Source organism: Phasianus colchicus, chromosome 2 (assembly GCF_987193195.1).
Source record: "Phasianus colchicus chromosome 2, bPhaCol1.hap1.1, whole genome shotgun sequence".
In the NCBI taxonomy this organism is placed as follows: Eukaryota; Metazoa; Chordata; class Aves; order Galliformes; family Phasianidae; genus Phasianus; species Phasianus colchicus.
This window is the reverse complement of record NC_143437.1, coordinates 86,308,303-86,335,096: the sequence shown is the minus strand read 5'-3', so window position 1 is coordinate 86,335,096 and position 26,794 is coordinate 86,308,303. Positions and strand designations below refer to the sequence as shown.

Here is a 26,794-nt window from a genome sequence, read left to right as displayed (position 1 = left end):
CTAGGCAATCAGCTAATATCTACTTTTCTTCCCCTTTTAATTGCCTCACTCTACAGCTAAAGCACAAAATTACACCTGGACACTTTTTGCATGTTCATAGCAAATAAAATCTTTTATTAGAAAAACATAAAATTACGATCAGTTATATTTCTGCTCTGTTCTGACTATTGGACAGAATGATCTTAAAGTGCAATGAGGCATCCTTTCATGTAGTCAGAACAGTCAGAAACGTCCGTCTCCAGGCTGCCTGTTCTCAGATTTATTTTCTCTTCCAATGAATGTAATGCCCATGGTGGCTCAGATATTGCTAAACCAGAGGAGTTTAAAACTAGCTGGATTAATTTAACTCATTGATGAAGGCAGTTGAAATGAGTCTGGGTGATTGTCTTGAAATGGACAATGGATTGTCTTGATGCTGTTACAGTTTGCTTTGGCACATCCCTCTGTGGGCACCTGGGGACTACAAGTGTTACCTATGCTGGAGTCACCAAGGGCTGCCTGATTATGGACTTACTGATGTGCTTTTGTGTGCACAGCTTCCTCGAGTTCTGCATCAACACTGTTAACAGACACTCAGGCTGAGTCTATACTGGTAAATTAGATGTGTTCACGAGCGTTGTATGGTACTGACACCATGTGACTTGAAATGACCTGCTCGTAAAGCACTACTAAAATTTTTCCTCTAACACTCAGCATGCCTAGTGAGAAGGGTTTTTGGCTTCTGCTAATTCCTGATTAAGCCCAGAAATCATCTGGGAGCAGAGGCCAAATCTGTGCCAGTGCTAACAATTCCCTGTTGAGATAATTGAGTGCTTGGTTGTATTTGCAGGGATTGTTCAGTTTACTAGCATAAACAGTGTACAGGATGGCACAGCTCTCCTTTGAGGCATCTATTTTAAAGAGGAACAGTCAGACTGTGGAACTACAAGAAAAAGTGCCAAATCTGAGTATAGAACTCGAGTCCTGACTGTAACACTGAGTTTATTTAACGTGCTTTGCTCTCTCCGGTCCCAGACTTCTTGTTTGTACCCTGCTCACGATTCAGATTTTGTCTGCTCCAGCTGGAATTTACCTGGGAATAACTGTGAAGACATTTTTCTGTCATCCACACAGTCTTCCTTGCCGTACACAAGTTATTTCCTTCTATTTGATGTTGCAAGTCTTACATCTAAAAAAATATATATTCTTTTCACATAAAATATTTTTTCTAGCACTGTAGTTACTTTCCGACTCTCTTGTGATGTTAGAGATCAGATGTAGCTATTATCAAAATTCTATTCATTTTTGTAGTTTTTCAGATGGTTTTTTTTCCTAGAATTCAATAACACTTTTAGCATGTCAGTTTTGACATTAAAAAGGTAAAGGAATGAGGGAATTAATCTTTCTTTAAAGGCAGAAAGAAATGTAATCTCTGTTTCTTGTGAAATGCATATTCTTATGACATTTTTTCCTTTTGATCTGCTTAAGGTTTGCTTACATCACAGTGATGTAGTTGATCATTTCTCTATTTGAGCCTAACTTGTCATCAAATATCAGGTATTTCCTCTCTGTGTGATGCTTGAGTTGCCTTGGAATGAAAACCATCAAAACCATCTGGTGTGGATGGTTTCAGCAGCTGGTTAGAATCTTATAATAGAATGGCTTGGGTTGAAAGGGTCCTTAAAAGGACCTGATTCCTAATGGGTGGGCCATCATGGGGTACAGCCTGCCTCAGGAGTACTGCCGTCCAGCTAGGACACCTGCTGATGGGTTACTGTGCACTGCGGATGGCATACAGATGGCAGGTAGGTGTGTTTATGTGGAGAACATGCTCTTGGCCCCCATGAGCTGTCTCTTTTCCTGCTATTGACCTCATCTCCAAACCAGCTTCCTAAGCCTTTTTGCTCTTCCTGAATCAAAACTCACTTTATTCTGGTTGTGGTTCTCAATATGGCTAGAAAATTATACACTTTATGCAGTCAAATGCAGATTTCTTGAACTTTGGTCAGACCTTTTAATGTTTGCCTTGCCTTGACCTGCCATGCACTGTGTCTCCTTGGCTGCTGACAGGCTTTGGTACTCTGACCATGGCACCAGTCTTCAGGCACTACCATATGTGTGGAGCATAGCCTGTCCTCTGCAATCACACTGACTTATCTTGTCCTGTCCTCTTCTGCAAGGTTTATGTTTGATGGTTTTGCTAAATCCATTACGTTTTCATTTTTCCCATTTAGTACAGTGAGGGGAGGGATAACCTTATAGATGTGCCAGGCTGGCTGTGAACCACATGTGATAAGCAGGTTCTGTGAATGTGTCTGGCTGTGTTTAAATTTTCTCGGAGGAAGAAATGTGTCCATCCATAGCTACAAGTAAATTATTTTTCTGACTCGAGTCAGGAATCTGTTCCACAGTGACACACTGTTATTAATCTGACTGCTTGGCATCATGGCATGTAATCAGCATGGAAATTTTACATCATGAAGATCTACTGCCAGTACAATACTTAATCTTATCTGGTCTAGCTATAATACAAAAATAACTATACTAGGAAGTCTGAGAGTTGTATCTGTTGTTGAAAACAGAGAGTTTTTTGGATAACTTTAAACCAAAATCAGAAACCTAAATTCAAACTATAAACTGCTTTTTGCACATTTTTACTGTAATTTATGCAATATTCATTTAATTCTCTTAGTATCATTCAGAAAGTCTCTAAATCCTTTGCTTTCATGGGATATCTTGATACTTTGTGAGCAGATTGCAGAGCTGGTGAAAATCTACCTGAGTGTGGGAGTTTTTTCAAGCAATCCCGAATTTATTACTGATCTGCGTAAATTGGCAGCTTTGGAAAGGACTCAATTCATTCTGAAATCATAGGAGTTTTCACTTAAAGGCATCTTTTTCTGGTGATACTGTAATGTCAAGTATCAGAAGTGAGCACAGCACGAGCATGTGACTGCTCATTAGGAGACCACTGTAGAAGTTATAAAAATAGGGGACAAGATACTGGGTTATGGTTACCCACTTTTGCAACTTTTGATGTTCTTCTACACCCCATGATATCATATTTGCTTAAACTGTTGACTGGTTTGTAAAGGAGTTGAGTGGTGTCTTGGAAAATGGAGTTTTGTTCAGAAGAGAAACATGCTAAAAGTTTTCAGCTATATAGAAAAGAATGATGTAAAATACAGTAAGGGAGATCAAGGTTGCTATAGAAAACTTCCAGGTAAGTAAAATGTTCAGAACAGAAATATGGCTAAGTTTGGGAATGTAGAGTCTTGTCATATTGTAACTTTTGTCTTTTTCCATTTTTAAGCCAACCTTGTCACTGCTCCTGTATACCTCATCTTTGAAGTCCATAAAGCAACTGAGTTTTGGCCATGTCAGTCTGTTGTCTGTACTTTGTTTCTTTTTTCTGCATTATGATTGTTTGCATATTTGCCCTTAATGCAGTTTCTTTAAGTAACCCAGTCTCTTTAACAGCTTTGCACCTTGCTTAGTCTCCCTAGAAGGTTTTATCTTAAAATTGCTGCTATATTTTGAAAGATGTCCTCATAAATCCTGCTGGTTTTGTTCATATTTTTGCCTTTTCTCTTAAATCACTCTCACTTTTTTCCAGATGTCCTTTCCTTTCGTGTTTACAACTATTTTCCCCACTGGCTAGAAACTCCTAATGTGTTTCTGTGCTATTTAATTTCAAAACAAGTGTCAAAAGAATAATCAAAGGGTAGATTTTCAAAAGAAGTTATCTATCAGTTCCTTGGTTTGATGAGCTTGGTCTGTCTTTCTCTGGTTTGGTTTCCTTGGTCTGGCTTGGCTCTGTAGGCTCCATCATTAGAGCATCTGGAGCCTTTTCTTCTTTGAAAAACACTTTCCAAACAGGTTGATTTTGTTGGTGGACTAGGGAACGCATATTCCTGGACATCTTCCTTGATGAACAAGATAATATATTTTACATTACAATAAGTAGTCCTCTGATACAAATTCTCTCTTATTTCTGTTCAATAATATATATATATAATCATTTCAATAGGTTAGAGTCCCATTTTTGGTGTAAATTACTATTTTCTGACTTTGTTCAGGTACATTTTGTGATTCTTTTGTGATTCTTTTAAGTTGTCAAGGGTGACCTTTATTCTACAGAGGAAAGAAAAATTATTAATAGTTCTCTGATTTCTTCCCAGTAAAAGAGAACAAGAATTAAACAAAAAATACTGAGAGTAAGAAAATACGGCGTTGATCTTGACCATGCCAAGAATATATAGGAGATCAGAAAAATCTATAAAATCTTCATCCAAACTGTTACAATGAAAGACATCAAAACAGCATCAACAGAATCCTTCATTTGTGGTTTGAACAAATGCTGTGGTATCAGCAATGTGAAATAATGGCAAACACAATCCATTGTTCTTCAGAGGAAAGTATTAAACATGATACTGAGAGGTGAAAACAAGTAGACAACAGTACTTCTGATAATGGCAGGGGATTATAATGTGAGGTGCATACAAATAAAGCTAAGAAATAAAGCTGCTGCCAGAAGCTTACAATTGTTCAGGAATTAATATAAGGAAGAGGTTAGTTCAGACAGGGAGGATATTTATTTTGTTCCACTTGTTGGTAGTGAGGTTATCTAGAGAACTGTGTCCAGTGTTGTGCACTGAACCTCAGGAAGGATGTAAACAAATTGGAGAGCATCCATGAAAGCGCATTAGTAATTATGAGAGATTTATGAAACCTAAGCAACAGGAAAAGGTTGAAGGAACTGCAGTGTTTTTTATTGAAAGTAGAGAAGAGAAAGGAGGAGCTAGAGACATTTTGTGGTATGTTAAAGGATTTTTATAATGATGCCTCTGATCAACTGTTCCCTGGGGTCCTTGAGAACAAGAAAAGAGGAAAGCAATCGGATTTGAAGGAAAGATGACTTAAGCAGGATATTAAGAAATCCTTTCTCATTGTGAAAATCTAGAAGCAGCTGCATTAAGGAGCTGGTGGAATTAGATATCTTTAAGAACAGTTGAAACAAATATCTGCTGGGGGTGGTCTAAGAATGTTTCAAAATATCCCAATGGCATAAGTGCTTTTCCAGACTTCTGTTCTTATAATTTTTGATCGTTCCTGCAATCTGTGATTGTAATCTGTACCTTTAAAAGAATGTTATGATAATAACTTTCAAAAAGATTCTACCACATCTGAGTGTAAGAATGATTGGATGAGATCTTTAGATGACCAGTTTATCTTTGTGAAAACACAACTTCAGTCCTTTCCAACTGTTATTCCTGTATTTCATAACAGGATAAAAGGGAGGAGGAACTTGAAAGCAAGATCAACATCCCTGAGTGTCCTCAAAGATCAGAATTCTCTCTCCTAGTCTCCCTATTGCTAGGTAGCTCTCTGCATTGTGCTACAAATGAAACATGAGTTTGTTTTAGTTAGAGGAGTGTTTCATCCACTCTCTGGCTAAGGAACTGGCTAAATGGTTGCCCTCAGAGAATTGTGGTCAACAGCTCAATGTCAAAGTGGAGACCAGTGACAAGGGGTGTTCCTCAAGGATCAGTGCTGGCACCAGTGTTGTTTAATGTCATTATAGGTGACGTGGACAGTGGGATCGAGTGCACTCTCAGCAAGTTTGGAGACAACACCAAGCTGAGTGGTACAGTTAACACACTACAGGGAAGGGGTATTATCCAAAGGGACCTGGACAGGCTTGAGAGGTGGTTCCACACCAACTTCATGAAATTCAGCAAAGTCAAGTACAAGGTCCTGCACATGAGTTGGGGCAATCCCAAGCACAAACAAAGGTTGGGAGGATGGTTTGAGAGCAGCCCTGAGGAGGATTTGGGAGTGTTGGTTGATGAAGGATTCAGCATGAGCTGGCAAGGTGCACTTGCAGCACAGAATGCCAACCATATCCTCACCTGCATCAAGAGATGCATCACGAGAAGGTCGCTCTGCTCTTGTGAGACCTCACCTGAAGTACTGCATCCAGTTCTGAGGCCCCGATACAGGAAGGGCACTGAGCTGTTGAAATGGGTCCAGGGGAGGGCCATGAAGTTAATTAGAGGGTTGGAGCACCCCCCCCCCCAATGGGGACAGACTGAGAGCTGGGGGTCTTCAGCCTGGAGAAGGGAAGGTTTGGGGGGGGGACCTTATAGCAGCCTTCCAGTACCTGAAGGAGGCCTACAGGTGGGGAGGGACTCTTTATAAGGACTTGTAGCATGTGGACAAGGGGAAACAGATTTAAACTGGAGGCAGATAGATTTAGACTCTTTACTGTGAGGGTGGTGAGACACTGGAACAGGTTGCCCAGAGAGGCTGTGAATGCCCTCTCCCTGGAGGCATTCATGTCTGGGCTGGATGGGGCTCTGAGCAACCTGGTCTAGGGAAGTGTCCCTGCCTATATTTGTTGGGTAGGGACTAGATGATCTTAAACGTCCTTTCTAACCCAAATTGTTCTATGATTCTACTGAAGAATGTGTATTTTCTCTGCAAGGGAGTTATGATGAGTACCTCTTCAAGCTGGCAGCTGCCAGAGGAGTGTTTTGTCTTTCTACTTTCTTGTTCTACGTTGGGAACTGGGAGCTACAGGAAAACGAAAGTAAGGCACCACTACTGTTCTTTAATTGTTTGCTATTAAATTGTATTTAATAGCTATTCTGCAGCACAGTGGGTGATAAACTTACTTGATTCCTAAAAGATAATTTTCCTTTTAGGCTTGGATTCAGGGATATCTGCTTTGGAAGAAATTCCCCCCCAAAAGAAGACAGAATTCAATTCAGGTGAAAACCTGTTCAGTGCAATGACAGGGTTTCTAAACAGTAAAGGCAGTGTGCACATGTGCATAAAATTTTAGTCAGGAAACCTGGGGTTTTTATGGCATTTCATCTCCTTTTGCCATTTTGTGTGGAATACCTGCTTCCTGCTGCTTGCTAAGAGCTGTTTGGACTTTCTTCTTCTCACATTTATGTAGTAAACTGCATATATCCGCATTTCTAGAATACAGTGCTTCTGTCACCCATGTTAAACTGTATAAAAATAACCTGCAGATAAGGGAAGATGACAGCTACAAGCAACCTTTTTGTACAAAAGTATAAATCGCTCTCTCTTTAAACTTAAATGTCTTATGCTAGAGGTGTAGAAAGCATTTTCAGTTTGGCATAAATTTTCAAAATTAGTTAGTGTTTTGTAAACATCACTTGTTTATGGCATAAAATCATTATTTTCATACTGGTATGATTCAACATATTGCTTTGTCTTACACTGTTGTAAAATTCCTGGCTTTTATTCACTGGAGGGAAGTTTGTTGTCATTGAAGTTGAGGTTATGACAATTATTGTATTTATATATATTTATATTTAATTGGCAAGAGTGTTCTTTGAAAGCATAAGAAGCTGTTTTGTGTTTAAAGCTGAACAAGAAAATTCAATCCTAGATGAAAGGCGACTGAAAAGAGGTATCTGCAAATCAGATGCCTTAATCTCTGAAAATAGATTTTACATTTTCTAAGCATCTAAATATCTGTACTTACAGTACCTCCTAAACTGAAGGGATGCGAAGTTCAAATATGTATTACTAGGAAGCAGTAAAAAGTTTTCTGTGTTTAAATAATAGCTTTCAGTTTTAAAAGCAAAAATATAGCTGTAGCAGAAGAAAGTAAAACTGAAAATGCCTTGGAAAAAAGAAGTAAAACTCATAAAATAGATTCAGCTTCTTTTTATAGTGTACAAAGACCTAATCTTGCGAAGAAGCAAAAGTTGACAGACAAGAAACCTCCAGAACTGTGAGACCTTGATCTTCTGGCAGTGACTCTGCATTCAGAATACATGCTTCTGGAAATGTTTTGTGCAGAGAAAACCTCTGTTATCACAAAACTCTTAAAAATCAAAGTTGGCAGTGCAGTATCATAATTGCAGAGTGTGTTATTTCTGTAGAGAGCTTGGTCAGTTTTTTTTATAAGACTTAATGTCTCTTCTTGTTAGGAGCTGAATCCAGTGGTTTCTAACTGTGAAATAGTTCTGTGATAAATTCCTACAAGATTAGAGGGGCTGCTCTGGTACAGCACTTTATCAAATTAATACGATTACTATTGTTTCAGATAACGTATGGTATTATTTGCTTCACTTCACTCCCTAACATTTCTTCCATTCTGAAGGAGAGCTGAGAAGTGCATTACATCAATTACAACATGGCATTCTCTGTAGTGTGGTGTAAGGGATTTGTTTATCTCCTTGTTTTTCGATACTTAACCTCACGGCTCGAGAACCATTATGTGCTCAATTAACTTTGGTTTATATGCTCTCTGTGTTTTAAATCTGCAGCGTTTTTTCTCTAGAAAAATTACTTTACTACAAAACTGCAATCATTTTAGCCGGCACGGGCCATACTGAGATCTGAGAGTTTATTACCTTATCATGGATCAAAAGAGAACACATGTAGCTACTGAATATAGAGTTGAAAGGGGACAGATTTGGTTATGGGAGACAGTCATACCTTAGATTCTTAATGGTTATGTCAAAAACCTGAATGTTTTCCTGGGAATTACATGTTAAAGGCCCTCAAGAAATTCATAAATTTTAGTGCCTCTCATTTCTTTTGTCCAAGGAACTGCTGAGAAATCAAACTACAGAGTACCCCGTGTATTAAACTATTATTTTTTCCTTTTCTTGATTATTGTGGATGAAATTTCTTGCTAAGATAATAGGACTGGGAACCTGTAAACATAATTTTTTTCCCACCAGTTTTTGCTGTTTGTCTTACTCAACCATTACTCATGTTTCAGTGAGATTGTGAGGTAGTCATTGCATGAAAGATAAATGTAAATTTAAAAACGAACATTCATTTTGAAATCCGCAGTTCATTATGCTGTCTGATTTTTATGTATTTGTTTAAATTTTTGACACATGAAAAAGACATTTTCTGCATGTGCACATAGAACTTTGGATATAATAGGAAACACTCTAAGTGCAGCGCTGAAAGACATTCCTGTTAAGAAATCATTCCTTTGAACATTTTTATTTTCCTCAATCCTACTGTGTACAAAGTTTTGGGGGTGGAAAAAAAAAGAAAACCCACCACCAAGGAGTGTCAGTACTCAAGCAAGTTGCCTTCCAACTGAGAACAGACCAATCCCGGTTAGAGTTAAAAGATATTTCAACACCCAATCTTTAATCTTACATCTAGGTAAGGAAAACAACAGCAAGAAAAAAGACACAACGTAAAATCTCTCCAAACTTTCTTTTTCCTTTCTTTGAAAAATAAGGGTGCTTAGACCAAGGGAGTCAAGGTTGTGTATAAATGAATGATTTTTAAAAAAGTGAGGAAGAGGTTTGTAGGTGACAAATGCACTATTGACATCAGGGTTTCTCCAGAATACAAACTGTTCACAGTTTAGTCTTCCAGTGTTGTGTGAAATGGGGTATATATTTGTATTTTGAATGTGTGGAATGAAAGGGATTGTATCAAAGAAATTCCAGAGTTAAACAGTGAAGTCTTACTCTTAAATTCAAATGTATTTTAAAGGTTATTAATGTTGATAAATAGCAGGGACCAAACTCTTACTCAACCAACTTTTAGCTCTGTTTTTTTCTGATCGTGAGAGATATTTTGGCCTTGCAAGACAGGGATCAAAATGCTGGTGAGATTCTTTCTGCTGTTCCATGATAAAATATAGTGTGCCTGACAATGAACATTCAAGACATGCCTCTTTGAGAAGCAGCCAGATATGAAGACTATTTTTTCCCACTTTAGTCTTTCCTGGGGTCCCTCATAATATCCTAGAAGTGACCTGCGTCTGCAGTTTTGTAAGAAGCAATATGTGTAGCTAAGACACTTGCAAACATGTTTTCTCAGTGAGGAAGTGGTAAACCTCCATGAGCTCTGCTTTTTAGATGAAAGTCATTTGAGAAATCATGTTTGTGTTGTTATTACCATAGTCATACCCAGATCCGTGGAGAACTCAACTGATCCATTTTGAGATGATTAGATAACCATACAATTTCCCCAGAAGAACACGGGAAATTAAAAGCACAAGGAAAGGTCAGGAAGAAAGTAGTAAATGATGAGACATAATTATAGCTAGGCTACAACTTATAATGTTGGTCTTCAAAATGAGCTGTTGTAACAGTATGCAGGGCATCACATGCTCTCACATACCAGTTTAAATCATGTAGTCGTCTTATCTACATACCTTTTAGGGGGATCATACCCTTTAAGCATATACAGCAATGAGCTGTTTTTTAAAATGGAAAAAAAAAAAGCATTAATTCTTTGAATTTTTTTGTTGTGTTTTATGTGAAATTTGGAAGACTGTTTCTGGAATACTTTACATGCTAACGGAACATGCGTATGTATAGGAAGTCATTTCTAATTCTAAACAAATAGGCACTTCAAAATGTCAAGTATTAATACTTATTTACAAGCATTTAGTGATGGTAAGAAGGATGTCTTGTGCTGCCAACATCCTATATGTTAAAGTTGACTTGTGGATCCTTGAGGACTGATTAGTCTTAGAAAAATGTATGTATAATTACTTACAGATTTATTTGAAATCAGCTCAAATAGTGGAACTTATTTTTGCAGAATGATTTATTATTTGTATCAAAAATATCTTCAGGGTCTCCTTGTCCAAAACTACAGTGGTGACAAAACAGGTTTCTGTGCATAAAAGCATATCTGCAGTAACCCAACAGAACAGAAGCTTACATGTTCAGCACTGAATTTCTATGGAAGGCTGACACTGTGGGAATGGATTTTCATATTCATGTGAAAGTATGGGCTGCTGTAAAAAAAAAAAAAAAAAAAAAAAAAAAAAAAAAAAAAAAAAAAGGGCAAACAAGCTAAAGTATGTAAAGTATGCATACCTGGCCTGTGGAGTCTGCTATAATGGAGAAACATAACAAAATCTATTAGCAACTCTACCTAGAAACATAAAGTAACTTAGCAAGTATTTTTCCTCCCTCATATTGGTGAGAAAGATGAACTGAAAGCTTTATTCACAGAGTCACAGATTTTGAACTCAAATTTGTTTCTGTCAGACATGAAATCTTCTTTACTACATAACCTAGAGCAAACATGCCTTATCTGCTAATGGCTGCTGTGGGGCAAGTTATTTCTCACTACTTTCAAAGAGGTTGTTACTGAGCCTGTTATCTTTGGTTGAATGAGTAAGCACATCACTTGTGGAACAACAAAGAAAAGAGTAGAAAAATAAACCTTAATGCCAATGAAACTATTTAGCATGGGCCCTATCTTGTGTTTTCTGCTTCCCATTCTTGCTCTCTACTAACAGACATTTCTTTTCCTTCTGTTTAGGCTTGTTCGAGCATCACTTCCTTAGTACTATTGATTTTCATTGGCCTAAATATGCTGCTTCTGCTAAGAATTGGCTGTCAATGGCAGAATGAGGATAATTATGTCCTACTCCCAAGGGTTGTTTTAAAACAGTAGAGTTGTGGAAGTTTCTTTTTCTTTTCCCCTTTTCCTTTTATTCTGCTGGAAACTTTCTAAACTAAGTGTGTCCATCCCTAGAGGGAATGTTTCTGAAAAAATAGTAATATGGATAATTCATCAAGTTGAAATAGAATAGCATAATAAACGTGGGGGAAGAATATACTGTAGCAGTGCAGGAAAGGCAGTGACACAGCGACATTATTCACACAGACAGACACTAGTGAGATGGAAGTTTAAAAAGCTGTCTCTTGCCGCAGGCATGTTTTAGTTTGCTGTTCAGTACAGTTTTCCAGTGTTTTTGCTTCTGTTGTTGCTGAAAAACAGTAGAAAAATAACCATTAGAAACATGGAATAAAACCATATATGTATTTTCTCTGAGAAGCTTATGACACATCAACTGGAACAAGATCAGTCAGACTGTGTACCTTACTATTCACCTTTCTGTTGCAATTGTTCTTTATTTGAGTGGAGATGGTATTCTGCAAGGATAGTTGTGCACATGTGTAGGCTTTAGCGAGTTAATTTCTTTATTCTTTCAGGTGCCTAGACCCTAACTTTGCTCTTACTTTGACACAGATGGTGTTACACTATTGTTCTTTTATTTCCTTGTTTTCTAGCGATATGTTTTTCAGATCCTGTGTCAGGTTCCTCTTAATGCACGGTCTAGTAATTCTCCCGGAAGAAAGATTTTTTTTCTGCTTGCTTTTATAGTTTTCATTCATGCTGTGTGAGAAATGTGATAAGAATAAATGAGCAAAGTCTTCCCATCCTGCTTCCCTGTCCCTTACTTAACTTCCCACAATTATGTAGCTGTAGATGCTTATGGATGCCATAAGCATGGCTACCATCTTGCTATTTTCATTTTTTGCTCTTCTGTGTAATAGATAAATGATGATAAACCCCTGAACACTCTTACTGTGTTTCTTCCTCATCTCATGGCCTTAGAATTTCACAGAATCATAGAATAGTAAAGGTTGGCAGTCAACTCTAGAGATCATCTGGTTTAACCCCCTTCTCAAGAAGGGGCACTCGGAGCAGGTTGCTCAGGACCATGTCCAGGAGGCGTTTGAAGATCTCCACAGAGAACATTCCACAATCTCTCTGGGCAATCTGTGCCAGTGCACCATCACCTGCACAGTAAATAAGTGCTTCCTGATATTTCTATGGGGCATCTTTTGTTCAAGTTTGTACCCATCTCCTCTGAAGACAATATATTAAATTTAGACGTGAGTGTAAGTTTATATTTAAACCCTTTTAGAAAGCTCCATGTTTGAGTCTCTCTGCTTCTATTACCACTAGTATTCTTTAACCTTCTTTTTACTTTTCCATTTTGCTAGAGGGATTAGAGGTTTTGCCCTTCCTATCTTTTGGTGCTTCATGATGACTTCCACTGTCTATTTTTTGGGGGGATATAGAGAAGGAGGGAAGAAAACGAGAAAACAATACTTTTCAGTTCTGATTGACTGCACCTCCTATCCAAATGACTTGAGAGCCCAGAAATAAGATAAAAACACAGAAAGCTCTGTTATTTCTGTGGAGATTTGTTTTCCATTTGATCAGGCAAAGATCAATTGGGGTGAGCAAAAGGTGTTTGAGAAGTAAAACAAAAGTTAAACCATAGTTTTATGTGAGCTTTTTTTTCCATGAAGATTTATTTTCCTTCATGTTATGAAGAACCAGTAGTGCTATCAACTATAAAAGATTAGATTGGTACAATGTGCCAGGGTTTATAGGATCGGGCAGGGCATGGTGAGGGTTTTCTGGTTTCATTTTACCTTTATAAATTCATAGCATTAGTTTTCTGTTCTTGGCTTGAGCAATATGGGCTCATAGCTTCTGCTACATTCTTTCTACAGCCTACTTTTCACCACCATTCTCCTGTTTCCCATCTACCAATGTCGAACAAAAGATGAGTTCCCAAAAGACTCTTTGGAAGCCTTTGGAAGTAGTACAGCCTTGACTGAGAGAGTATTAAAGAACTATTCCAGATGCAGTGGGCTGGCTTCTACTGAAGATTTGAAATCTAGAACAATTTAAACTCGATATACATGGAATTTTGGATTCTGGGCACAGAAGCTTCAATAAAGTGTAGTTTGGTAATAACATCATGCCATGTCACATAATATTTATTCCTAACCTCAGCTCTGTACATTTCGCTTACAAAGGTAACACAACAATAATAGCTATGAAGGAAGAAAGGATGAGAAGGCACCATATGTTCCCATCATATTTGTGTGGGAAGGAGAGACTGGAATGACATGATATTTCCAGCAATAACGTGGGGTCATGCAGACAGTTGATGTGCTGGTGAGAGAGGAGAATATTTATCTCTTCACATGGGAAAGGTTACTGGACCTAGTATCTAGGAGATCTTAATATCTAAGAGATTTATACCTACTGGTCCACCGGAATCAAATCTGTTGGCCCTGAGGACTGGGGTGATACCTCCTGGCCCAATCCAGTACGACCAGACTGCTGCCATTCCCATCTTCCGTAAAAACAGCTTGTTTGAGTAAAGGGAACAGAATGGGACTAATTTTGTTGTCTTTAGCTGTAACATCAATCACAAATGCATCATGTGATACCAATCTGTGGTGATAAAATTCAATGGGGAAATGGGAAATATCTGTCTGTTGTTTTTCATGAAGCTTTCTTTCCATGAAATGTAAGTGACCACTTCATGTGAGTCTACTAATTAAGAAAATGGCTTAATGACGCTCTAAATTAGAAGGAACCTGTGCCTGTATAGTAAGTATCCTTTTCTCAGACATTTACAAAGCCATACTAGTAACACCTCGCAATGACTCTGAGATGCTTTCATCTCAGTTTGACAGAATTGGGAACAGGGAAAATAATGTAAAGGAATGGAGAAAAGAACACAGTAGAACTCATGAAATGCTCTGCCTCCCTGTTAATTTTTCTAAGAAAATGACCTTCCCTGTGTCCTTTAAGGCAATCCACAGCAGTTTTACTTGTATCTTTAATGTTTCATTCAACATAGTGTAAGACCATGAATAATGAAGTTTACACTGCACAAGGAGGGCAGCTATTGATTTACACATGAGCTGTGTCTCATTTATTAATCTGTAAATCCCATGCAAATATATGCATGATAAGAAATTAAATCAATGCCTGTCATTTATTGTTTAAGTTTGCATGTTTTTACAAGTATAAATTTGACATTAATACCAGTTTACAGGAATGTTATTGCTGAGAAAGCAATGACTTTACACTGGTGTGCAAATAACTCGTGCTGAAAGAAAGCTTTTGAAAACAGTGTATATAACCTGAACCTACTGTCCCTCGAGTTTCATTTTACAGATGGTCCTAGATCTATTTTTTATACAGATTATTCAAGGATTGAACTTTAATTGCTTGCTTTTCCTTTTTCTTTTTTTAAATGGTGTGATTTTTGAGTTATGGGTCTGAAGCATAAAACCAAGGGTGAGAAACATAGAAATGAGGCAAACAGCTTATTACTTCTCAAATGAGCTATCATTAAAGTCCGACTGTGCTTTCAACCCATCTAACTGAGAAGTAACGGTGTTAGCTTCAGCTGGATGTCTGAATCCTAAACTAAAATATTCAGTAGTGCTGTTACCATGTGAAGTTTGCAAATGACAGAATTCCAGTAACACCCCCTTCACATTAAGCATGAAGGTGACTCACATAGTTCAACTCAGCAGCTGGTCTCCTGCAACTGCAGTGTGAAGTGAGGCATACTGAAGCACCCTGCTATTTGATATAGGAATAAGTTTTGCCTCACCTTCTGGGCCCTGGTAGTTGTCAGGATTTCTCCAGTGTTGCTCAGTACTCTGGACTAAAATTTGTGGCTTGATGTTTGAGAGGATACACTCGAGACTTTACTTTTCCCAGGTGAGAAGGTTGACTCAACAGAAAATTACTTAGATATGTGCAGCAAGGGAGAGGAACAAAATGTCCTCTTTTTGTAAGCAGTGAAAGACAGACAGCCTTTAGAAAGATGAGTGGACAAAGGACAGAACTTCCAGAAGTTCTAAAACTCAAGGACCGTGCAGAACAATAGAAGGCAGAGACAGGCTTTTCACAGCAGTATGTGGCAAGAGAATGAGAGACTGGAGGCATAGGATAGGAAAAACAGATTAGGAATAAATAAATAAACATATTAATAATGTAAAAGTAAATAAAAGGAAAACATTTACTATGAGGACAGCTCTGTAACAGATTGAGTTGGTCAGAGATACTCTGTGGCCTTGGAGATTTTCAAGACCCAACTGGTTGAAACCTTGAGAAAGTCCATAGCTGATATTGCTTAGAGCAGACTGGAGATCTCCTGAAGTCACTCCAAACCTTAATTATCCTATGAGAATTCTACCTGCTAGAATATCCTATCAGGAACAACCATACAAAGCATTCACCTGTATGAAATGCCTGAAAAGGTTTATGTGCTGAAAAGAGAATCCTGTATCTGGATCTCATGCCTTGGTGGCAAGAACAAATATAATGAGAAAATGAAAAATAATCTTCATTTTAAGACCCTATGTACAGTCTCTAATTGGAAAATGGGAAGAATTAAACAATCGGATTGGGCAGGACACGCATCCATTAACTCAATCCAGATATTAAATCCTTCAGATAAAACTGTGGAGACCCTGCAAATACAGTTTGGGAAGCACTGCCTGTTGATAGTGGGAGATAAATAACTATAAAGAAATTACATGAGGAGAGTTCATTGAATTCTTCCTTGCTCTTTCCCAGGTAACTGTGCATTTCAGTGGTACCATAATGCCTAATGATTTCTTGATACAGGTGGGATACTGGGAATCAGAAGCCTATGTCTGAGTAATAACTTCATAATTTTGGCAATAGTAATTATAGTATTTTTCTTATTTACATGTTAAATATGAAAACACATTTTCCATATTTTAATACATTTGAATGCAAACAGGGTCTGATATATGTATTGTCATGTGAGAAAAGTAATGTTTTTTTCCAGTCAGTCATCTGTAATTGAACATCTACTAAAGAAATACATTGAGTCATAGTGATAGAAACAGCTAAAGCACATTTGTTCTTGAGAAATGTATGATCTTATTTCCTTAAGATATATTTTCTTTCATTTTTTGAGTTGTATTTCTACCTTTGCCATCTTTACATATCTTGAAACTGAAGAAGTGCTGACCTTGAGATTGTGCTCTGGGATTTATTTTGCACTACTGTGAGGTGGAAATGTCACAAGAAAAGAAAAATCCCTGTTCTCACAGAATACATTTTTAAAGCGCAGCCTTGAAGACTCCAGGGGTTAAGACATGCATCCTGCGTGAACATCTGCAGGTTTGAATCAGCTGTCCCTAATGTTATGACCCCATTTCAATACAAATTGCTCTGTGCACTGAGCTAGTTGTGGGTTAGTTAAAACCAACCTCTTTCTGCTTAGAGTCCCATTTCAAAAATTCCTTCCAAAGTTTTCCCAGCGAATACATTTGTACCTGTTAGTTCACCTATTTCTGTCTTCCAGGAACAAAAAACATTGGAAGTAAGTGTTGATGGGGCTTTATGACTCATTGAAGCCTAGAGCTATGTGAAACTGGCTTTAATTTCTAAAAATCAATAATTCTTCTAAGCACTGTGTGTCTCTGATAAGTATTCTTACTTTACTGGAGAAGTAAATGTACTCGGTGTAAAAACTGAAAATAGATTTTCATTCAAGTTTAGACTGAAGTAGTGTTTCTGCACATAGTTCTGCTAACAAAGCTCTATCATTTGGTTTCAGGAAAGCAGTTGTGTAACACATTAAAGGCATCTGAGTCTGCTGCAATGGAAATGAAAGATGAACCCAGCCAGGATTTGGCAGAGAGGAATTAGGATTTCAGAATAAAAATGAAAACTTTCAGGAGTTGAATCACATCATGCCATGAAATTTGTTTATTTTATATTTTGTCCTCCTCTCTTTTATTGTGATATATGGAACCCATTTTATTTCACAGTCACTTGATGGTATATGAGTCACCACACAATTTCCTTCACATTGGAAGTCTTTTGTTTCAGTCAGAGAAAAGAGTAGCAATTTTTCTCCATGTTTGTATTGTCCTATTTAGACCATTTTGGAAAGCTACAAAATGTTTTGGATGATATGTCTCGAATGAAAAGTTTTCCTGTTTTTTTTCAGATACTATTAGCTTTTCATGTAAATTCTGTTAAAGAAAACAAAAGCAAACTACATAATCAGTGTTCTAGCCTCTCTGTCACAATCAGAAACAAATATATAGGTATTTTCATTTTGCATTTCAGAAGTCTGCATTTGCACTGTTTATTCCTCAGCTGTAAGAAATGTAGCACGTACTCAGCATGTTTCACTTCTGCATTCTAATAATTAACCTCCTTGTGGGCTGTGCTCAGAGGGAGGCTGCATCCTTGGCTATATAGGCAGAACCCTCTGTTACACTTCCAATAAGCCGTCCTTCTAGCTTTGATGTCAAGACAAGATTCTCAGTTTGCCGTGCTGTCAGTATTTACTTCTGGTCTACCAATTGCTTTAACGCTGTTAATTGATTTACTACTGTTTCTTCATTACTGGAGAAGTGATAAAGGATCACATGGGTACACTGTACAGGTGAGTTGTGCTTCTCCTGTAGCATCACCTCCGGGCACCACAGAGGATCTCAGCAGTTCTGCAGCATTCAGTGTTCGTGCATCTGGTAATTAGAACAAGAGTGATGCTAATAACAAAACCTGGAGATGTGACAAGAAAGCATCACTTTCCCGAGGTGTCTGTGAATTTGTTAGGATATGTTTAAAATCTTCAAATCAGTTGACATGAACTAATTAAAGAAACAATGAAAACAGAATGAAGCCAAGTAATATATGTATTGTTTTTTTTAAATGATGTTTGACTTCAAGCAATCTCCAGAAGTCAGGAGAAGAACAATGCTGCTATTGCAAGAGAGAACTTTTGTTTACTGCAGGAAAGGTGATAAAGGGTTTTGAACAGAGTCCTGTGAAAATGTGGTTGCAAAGGGGCCATGGAAATTCAGAACCTGCTGAAAGAGTCAGGAGATATAGTTGGTTTGGTTCAGAGTTAATTTCATTACTCTGCTAATCTTATTTCTGAGCTTGTTTAAAAGAAGCAGATTTGCAAATTACTTTGGATTCAGCAGGAAGATAATTTTATGGGGCACTTGGAGTTGGAAGTAGGCGTTTTGCAGATTAAAGCATATGGTGTTTGAATCCTCCCTGTCTGTCATCAGGAACAGATGATGCCAGCCCACTCAAGCCTTTAGGCACTATGGTGCTTTGTAGAGTTTCTTCCTATAAGTAATAAACTTCCAGAAGAACTCATGAAAAGAAGCCAGCAGCTGTAAAAAAAATCTTGTTACTGAATCATGAAGAGACCAATAACTCACTACAATACTCAGCAGCCTTTAATAGCCACTAATCCTTGACAACTTTGACCAAGATTAACCAAGATTGACCAAGATTTTCTCAGGGCCTTAAAAAGACATAGTTAAAGACCTATGTATAATTTTGTGTAGACCAAATACCAAAGATAATTCCTTTAAGAATTAAGAAACTAGGTAGAAAACAGATGTTTGTCCCTTCAAAATCTCCAATCTGGGTAATACTCAAAGCCTTTAAAGGATTTTGTGTCAGTTTCTCATTCATTGCTAGAAGGAGCAATTTTAGTCCTTCAGATCTGGTCATTCGGCACCATATTTCACTATTGGTCAGATAGCATTTTTACCAGCAGTTAACAACAAAAAAATTCTTCACAGTCAAGTTCTTGCTGTAACATCAGGTCTTTCTTCCACTGAATTTAGAGGAAGCATATATTTAGCACTGGAGGTACCCTGACTTCCTCAGATCTGGGATTGCTAAACAGATTTATTCTTAGTCATAATTTTTGTAAAAATTGACAAAACATGATATGTTGGGAAATTTATTCTGCAGTTGTGCCCACTCTGTTTTGGTAGCTTTAGGTCAGTGTAACATGCACATGATGTAATGGGAAGTTTCTGCTACTATGTTCCTCAAATAAAAGCAGAGTGTTGAGATGCCTCTGAATTCAACAAAGGAGCATGTTTTATGGATGTGCTTATTGCATCATTTATCAATGAAGAATTCCAAATCCTGTGTGAATTTTAGCGTATCTCACTTAAAGCAGGAGGAATGTGTTTACTTCCTATATAGACATTTAATCACAGTAAGCCGATTACAGGAGTTTTTCTTTCTTTTCTATTTAGCTAAATCTTACCATTATCACTGAGAACCCTTAAAATTGCAACTAAAGCTGTGTTGGTGTATCGTGCCATTCACAAGGAGAATTGATTTCATCTGTATCCACTAATTTTTAAAATCAGTAAGTATTATTTATGGTCTGTTCTAAGTATTATATGCCTGGAAAAAAAAATGGTTCTATAATTTTCTTCAGCGCTTCTTTTAGTAATACTGTAATAAGAGGAGACACTGAGATTGTGATTTAACAGGGAATACTATGGGTGTTGGAAATGTTACACATTCTTTTCCTTGATTCCTATGGAACTTACAAATGTCTACAAAAAATATCTAGATGTTATATTGCAGTTGCTATTTGCCATATCAGATAGTGGTAACAGGATGAGTAATATAATTATCCAAAAGCAAACAGCTGTGCAGTTCCTGCACTAAACTCTATGAATTCATCAGTTTCCTTTATCAATTATATATTAAATATTAAAGAATATCCAAGTGCTATTTTGTAAGGTTTTATTATTTTTAAACTGCTCTTATGCTCTTTGTCTTGAAAAAAAGGAACAAATGGAAAATGCTAGAAAGCTTTTTGTGTAAGGTTAAAAAAGATCTTTTAGTTACTCACCTGTGTGTTATCATGAATACATTGGGACTGAATTGCAATGGAAGGTCTTCTTGGAAGACAACCATTTTTGCCTTGATTTTCCTTCTGACTTCTTGTGCTGCTAAAACCAGGGTCTGAATAACAAAGACACCATACATGACATCTCATTCATTATTGCTCTTGCTAAGTCATACAATATTTATGATCGTATACATATACAATTCTTTACTGATTTTAATTGTATATACTGGTCTGAAGTCTTTTATTCTGAGGAAACCTCTGTCACAAAATATTGCTGTATTTGGTTAAACTCTGCTTGTAATTCACCAACTACCTTGTACAGTGTGCTTTAGAGCATGCAAGATGTGGATACAGTGGGTTCTAACCCTCTGTAGGTTTGTTTCAGTAAGACAGGCCTGCAGTACTCAGTTAACCAAGATGTCAACACTGTGGAGTTGTACATCATATTTCATAATCTAGAAGGATACACTGCTGCCAGGTTTGTAGTTTTCCATACGTGCATGCACACCTGGTAGGTGCAAAGTAAACACCTCATTATACAATACTGAGTAAGTAACCTCCGTGGCAAAGCTCTTGGACGTTTTTCTCTTCCAGTTCATCTCTCCTGGGAAGTCAAAACTCATTTTATTTTAGCCATATGGTAGCAAAATATTCCCCATTCAGCACCGATTACAACTTTTAATTTTCTTTCTTTCTTTCCTACACCAAATCATTTTTACATGATCAGCATCTACTTCTTGATTAAAAAATACTGTGGTATTTTAGATATCACTGTGTGGCTACTGGTGGCAAGTACTGCTTATTCAGTAAATATCACTGTAAGTTAATTGATTACACTGCTCATCATTCATTGAAGTTTGTGGTGAAGTTTTTAGTTACCAAGGAAACAAGCTGTGGCAAGGGAAGAATTAAATCGTAATGTAAATATTGCCTTTAATGAGAAAGAGGTAAATCTATTTTCTAATTTTGTGACAAAGCTAACAGAATAGGAGTAGTCACATAATTATTGTCAAATATTGTGTTTCTACGTTGGAGAAAGTAGCCATCCTATGTCTTCTTCCATTGTGTAAAATAGATGTTATGGGAAATGTATTATTTGCTTCCTTGGTTTCCCTGATGTTACTTGCAAATGACATTGCTAATAAGTATGAGAAAGGGAGACAGAGTCAAGTAAAAGCAAATGGTGAATATGAAATTATTTGGTCATTTTCCATCTTGAAGAGAGAGATTCTCCATTTAAATGAGATTGGATTTTGGGTTCTCTTTGTTGTTTTGAGTGATTCTGCAGTATGTTGCATCTGAAAAGAATATTGTATTTAAAAAATGTCATGGAGTGTCAGTACACAATCTGGCATAAGTATCTCTCAATTAAAATAAACAGAACCCTTTGGTAGAAGGAGAAGAAATTAAAAGAGGAACAACTTTGAAAATGAAATGAAATGCCACTTTCAAGCAGTCAGATATTAATGTACTTTAAATTAGTAACCTGAAATTAATAGTCTGCTAAGGGAAATAAAGTAATTTCAGAGCCCAGATCATTTTTTGGTCATATTAATAGTGTCACATGGTCATGGACCATTCCCTTATCTAATATAGTAACATTCTTTCAATATGGAACACATTTGCCTTTTTAATTACTTGACTGTTAAAAAAAAATTACACTTTTATTCCCAGTGGATGGTTAACAATTTGTAGTTTATGCTGTGCTTCATTAGAATTGGGTAAATGTGACCTTGACATACTTCTTACAGCATCCTCAAATCTACTCACAGAAGAAGGAGTTAATGACTGCAACTGGCTGCATGAACTCCCCAGTCTCTCCCAGTACTTCCCAATAAGCAGATGGTTTTTTTGCTTCTCTGTGCCCGCAATAAAGAGAAGGGCAATAAGAAAATAAGGCAAGCGTGTTTTCAAAACTCTAGCCATATCTACTTTGTGACACAATAAGCCAAGCACCATAACCAAAATAAACCAGTGACCATGTTCAGCTGCATCTGACTGCCAGCCACTGTCAGGAAAGAGTGTCTGAGGTGGTACAGTGATAGTCATCCTTGTTCATCTTACACTGGCAGCGTACGTGGATTTGGGGATGTGTCATCAGTTTTTCAGACCTGCCATTATGAAAGTATTTCACCCAAGAATATACCCAGTTTTATCTGCACTGGCAGCTGCTCACTTCCCCCCCCACCCCTCTCTTCCACCACTGATTTCATGGCAGGTGACTATGTTTATAAATAGAGATGTTTTATATTTTTGTCTTCAGATGTTTTGTGTGGGGGCATGTATACTGCCTGCATGCTCCATGTGATAACTGAAAAGATTTAACAAAGACACAACTCAATCTAGGGCTTATAGCACAGGCCTTATTGGGTTGTTCTTCTATAGACTGGCCAACCATCATCTGCCATTCTGGATTAAGATAAAATAAGCAACATGGATTTTAACATCCACGAACGTCCTATCTATTGATAGCAATAGTTTAGCAAGCTGGTAGTATTCTGTAATCATTTCAGAACTTAGAGTAGAACCTATCAAAGAGACAGCTGAGCCCTAAGTAACCTTTAGACAGTTTGAAAGCTAGCTATAGGCAACCACCTCTATCACAGATGTGATTTCTAACTCTTCATTCCACAGCTTCTCCCAAAACAAAGTTCAACTTGTGTACGCTCTGTGGACAGTTATCATCTTAATCAGACAGGACATCTAATCTGATTTGTCAGTGGCAGCCTCCTGCTCAACCAAATTCTATTTTATACCGTTACAAGAGGTTGATTTACCATATTCACCAAGCTGATTTTGTTGACTATGTCACAGCCTGTTATTAGACTCTCTTGGTCTTTATTGGCATGTTGATCTATATACCATAACATGCAGAAACTGCTGTAGAGAGTCCTCGTTTATTCTACAAGAAACATTTTCTCTGACATGTAACAGATCACAACACCTACTTACCTCTCCTTTCCAGACCTACACTTGTGATTCTAACATTCCAGTAAAATGAATTGGATTTAATGTTACCAATTAAATCACATTTTCTCTACTCCACAGGACTTTCCACTTTGCCCTTTTTATTTACCCTGGCATTTAGTGTCTGAGAGATTGAACAATTCCTGGTCTTTGGCTTTGTTGTCTTTACAGTCTGCTGATCAGGAACAAATTCATAGTGACTTTACATCCCTTTTCAGCCTTCTCTCCATGTGCTATCTGTCTTTTAGCCAGCCTCCAGCTAGGACCTTACTGATCGTGTATATGATGCAAGCTGCACAGTTCATACAGGCCTACAATGTGTGCTTTCTTTTCTCAGCTGAAAGGAAAATAAAACAAAGTGAAGGCAGGTCACAGCAGCTTTCTTCCCAGTTGCTATTTATATTTTTTAGTTTAGAGATATCCTTCCATAGAAGACCAAAATATCTTCTATAAATATCTTATGTATCTCTCTTGGTGTTCCCACTCTCTGACATGAAGAAGCCTTTGTGTATTTCTCTCAATCTTATCCATTAGCAAACAGTAAATCACATTTCCCAGATGAATTTTTAACCAGTTTTAAAAAATCAAAATAATAAAAAAGTAATAAGTTCCTTTTATTTGTTCTAAACTGTTAGAGTGCCTTGAAATCTCATTTTAAAACTTTTAAAACTTTTCTTTGCAATAGAAATAACTGGAAATCTTTTTTTTTAGATAATGAAAACTGAGGCTCTCATTTGAGGAGTTGGAGAAATATTATTGTCATGAAAAAAATAGGAAGAGTGGAGGAGCTGGCAACATTAATTTTGCATGTGTCTCAGGATTTTTGGCAATCACATACTCACTCTAAAGAATAGCTTTCTAGCTGACCAGAATGCATCTTCAACTCAATATAGCAACTGGGGCTTCAGTCTTTCTGAAAGTAATTCTTCCTATTTATTTCCATGGGAACTACAACAAATAGAAATATAACAATAACACTATTTGATGGAGCAAATTCTCAGCTACAAAACACTGTTTTTCAATATAGTAACCACCATTAGCTATGCACTTTCACCAGCAATGAACAAGAGCCTGCATGCCATGCTCATTAAAATCTGCATGGCCATCCAGAATTGGGCTTGTCTTTCCATTGCTGCTGCCACTGCCGAAATGCACCACCACTGTCCTCACATCCATGTTTTGGTTTCCATAAATGTTCAGCAAGCATGGATGAATCTCAATGGGTGCAATTTTTTTCCACATAGAGAAATACTGTGCCACACCTTCACTTCATATGTACTTCCATGTCAGATGCCATTTTGTCAGACTGCCCCTTTGCTGCCATCTGTTGCATGGTAACAAAATATAATGGAAAATTGGTGGGAAGATTCAACTTCTACTGCCATACCACCACCACCTGCCTCTCATGTCAAGGGCCAACATAATGAAATGGGAGGCATTACTTTCAGAGCAGCACTCATACATTCAGCTAGTGGGGCTTGTATACAATCATGCATGTACTCCAAATGACCAAATAAACATACAACATCTGGATATTTTTAAGCTCTGAAATGCAATTGTTAGTTTTGTATCTGAATTTTAGGCATCGTTCATGTCCATAAACTGGTTTAAGTCATAATCCTAAATATAAACACTTCTATATCTTTGGGGTAGAGAAAGGCACATTTGAAATGTAAATTTAACTACGGTAACTCCCCCTTGTGAAAATTTAGTCCCTGTTTCAAAAGTCTTCTGTTTCAATTCCAAACACAGTTTTTTTTCATGAATTATTAGCAAGTATTCTCTTGCTCAGTTCAGTGGTATGTAGGTTCAGTGGCAAGACAAGGAGCTGTCCCACTTCTTGTGAGCTCCCTTTTTCACAATGGCATAAATTTCTTGGCTATTCCTAGCTCATACCTTGTCTTCTCAGTGTTTGGAAGTTCTTTGATGTGACCACACAGCATATGTTGTTACTACCGAATGACCAATTCTGAATTTAACAAATTAACATGAGATTAGTTGAAGAAATGTAAGAGTTGACTTGGAAGTACACAAAGGCAATTTTTTTTTTTTCACTGACATTGCAGGAAAAAGAAATAAAACAGACAGAATATAGATCTTTTTATTTTGTTTTATTGTGCTAGATACCTGTAGCTATGACTGTGATGGCTGAGGGTACTCAGCTGTTCTGAAAATGAGCCCCAAAGCTTCTGCCCCCAGCAAGCTTTTATTGCTTTAGCTCTGATTGATGGATTCAGGGACCTGGAGCCTAAAGATAAGTCTTTAATAGATCACTAAATTGTAACTGCCAAGCAAATTGTTGTGCATAGGCTTTACAAATTGTGCTACCTAGAAGACAGCACATTTCAGGAGTTAAATTTTACACTACAGGGAAAACAAAGCAACACTACTTTCATTAATGGCTTAATGGCTGATTTTGGTCAGAATACTTATATGCTGCTGTTTCCCTTCTTTGCTCTGTATTCACTTCAGTGTTTCTTTCTTCCATACACATACTGAAGTTGGTACAAGGGACATTTTGTTACTTTTCATATATTATTTTGAAATTTTGTTTCTGAAGTTATCACTAATAAAAAGAGTTCAGATGAATTATTCCATAGAAAGGACTGTTCACATATGTCATATAAGGGAGGTGTTATTCTTTTATGGTTATTTTCACCTATTTATTTATCGTACAGGCCAAGGTAGCTTGGACAGTGAAATTCTGGCCTCTTTTGTCATAGTTCTTTTGACAAACATCTGTTGAGCAATATTTAATTAATTAGTATTGCTTTCCTATATTGCTTCTTTATATACAACATTCATTAGAACAAATACTGCAATACATTCATCATATCATTTATCTAGACATGAAACCTAATTTTATGTCAGCATTAGTATCCAATACTATCTTTGTAGAGTGTTGAGTATGTGTTGAATTATCTCTAGTAAAGCCTGGAAGTGATTTAGTCTAACAACTATGTATAATATTATAATCATGCTTATCTGTGAATTGTTACTATTGCTATTAATAGCAAGCCAGGGAATAATACACACAAAAACCTCACAGTCATTAGTTGCTATGTTAGCAGATCTGTTTTAAGGTTCAAAGAAAGATTTGTTATGTTTTGAGCAGGTTATTATTATTATTTAACTTAGATTCAGATCGATTTTTAAACTTTAAATTTAACATAGATTTTTTTGTGTGTGTGTTTTTATGAACTAATTTGAATATAAATAGTATATTCAGTTTTGTGTGATTTATTCTTGATGTAAACTTGAAGTCATAAAAAAAAAATACTCGTTCAGAGTTAAGAAACATATACTAGTGTCCATTGAATCTGATGTGTAACAGATAACAATGACAAAGTGACAAAAATACAAACAGAAAATGCACTTGTGGAAGGTTTTGGATGAAGAAAGGCTGATAAAAATAATAAAACATACAGAACAACTTTACCTCAAAAGCATCAGGAAGTCAGAAGTCGGCTTTTCATAAATAAAGCAAAACCTAGAAATCATATAGTCATTTCCATTTTGAGATGAAATAAAAATGGCAGTTGCATGTAATGAAGCATGTGGCAAATTTTGCTCCAC

The 26,794-nt window shown here is 37.0% G+C and overlaps 1 long non-coding RNA gene across 1 annotated transcript; it reads left to right on the top strand.

The window, feature by feature from the left end:
- The first annotated feature begins 1,705 nt into the window (after positions 1-1,705).
- Positions 1,706-22,087, top strand: LOC149919166 (uncharacterized). Its single transcript, XR_016464827.1, has 3 exons — positions 1,706-1,784; positions 19,641-19,733; positions 22,003-22,087. It is a non-coding gene; the product is annotated as an uncharacterized LOC149919166 (long non-coding RNA).
- The last annotated feature ends 4,707 nt before the right edge of the window (positions 22,088-26,794 follow it).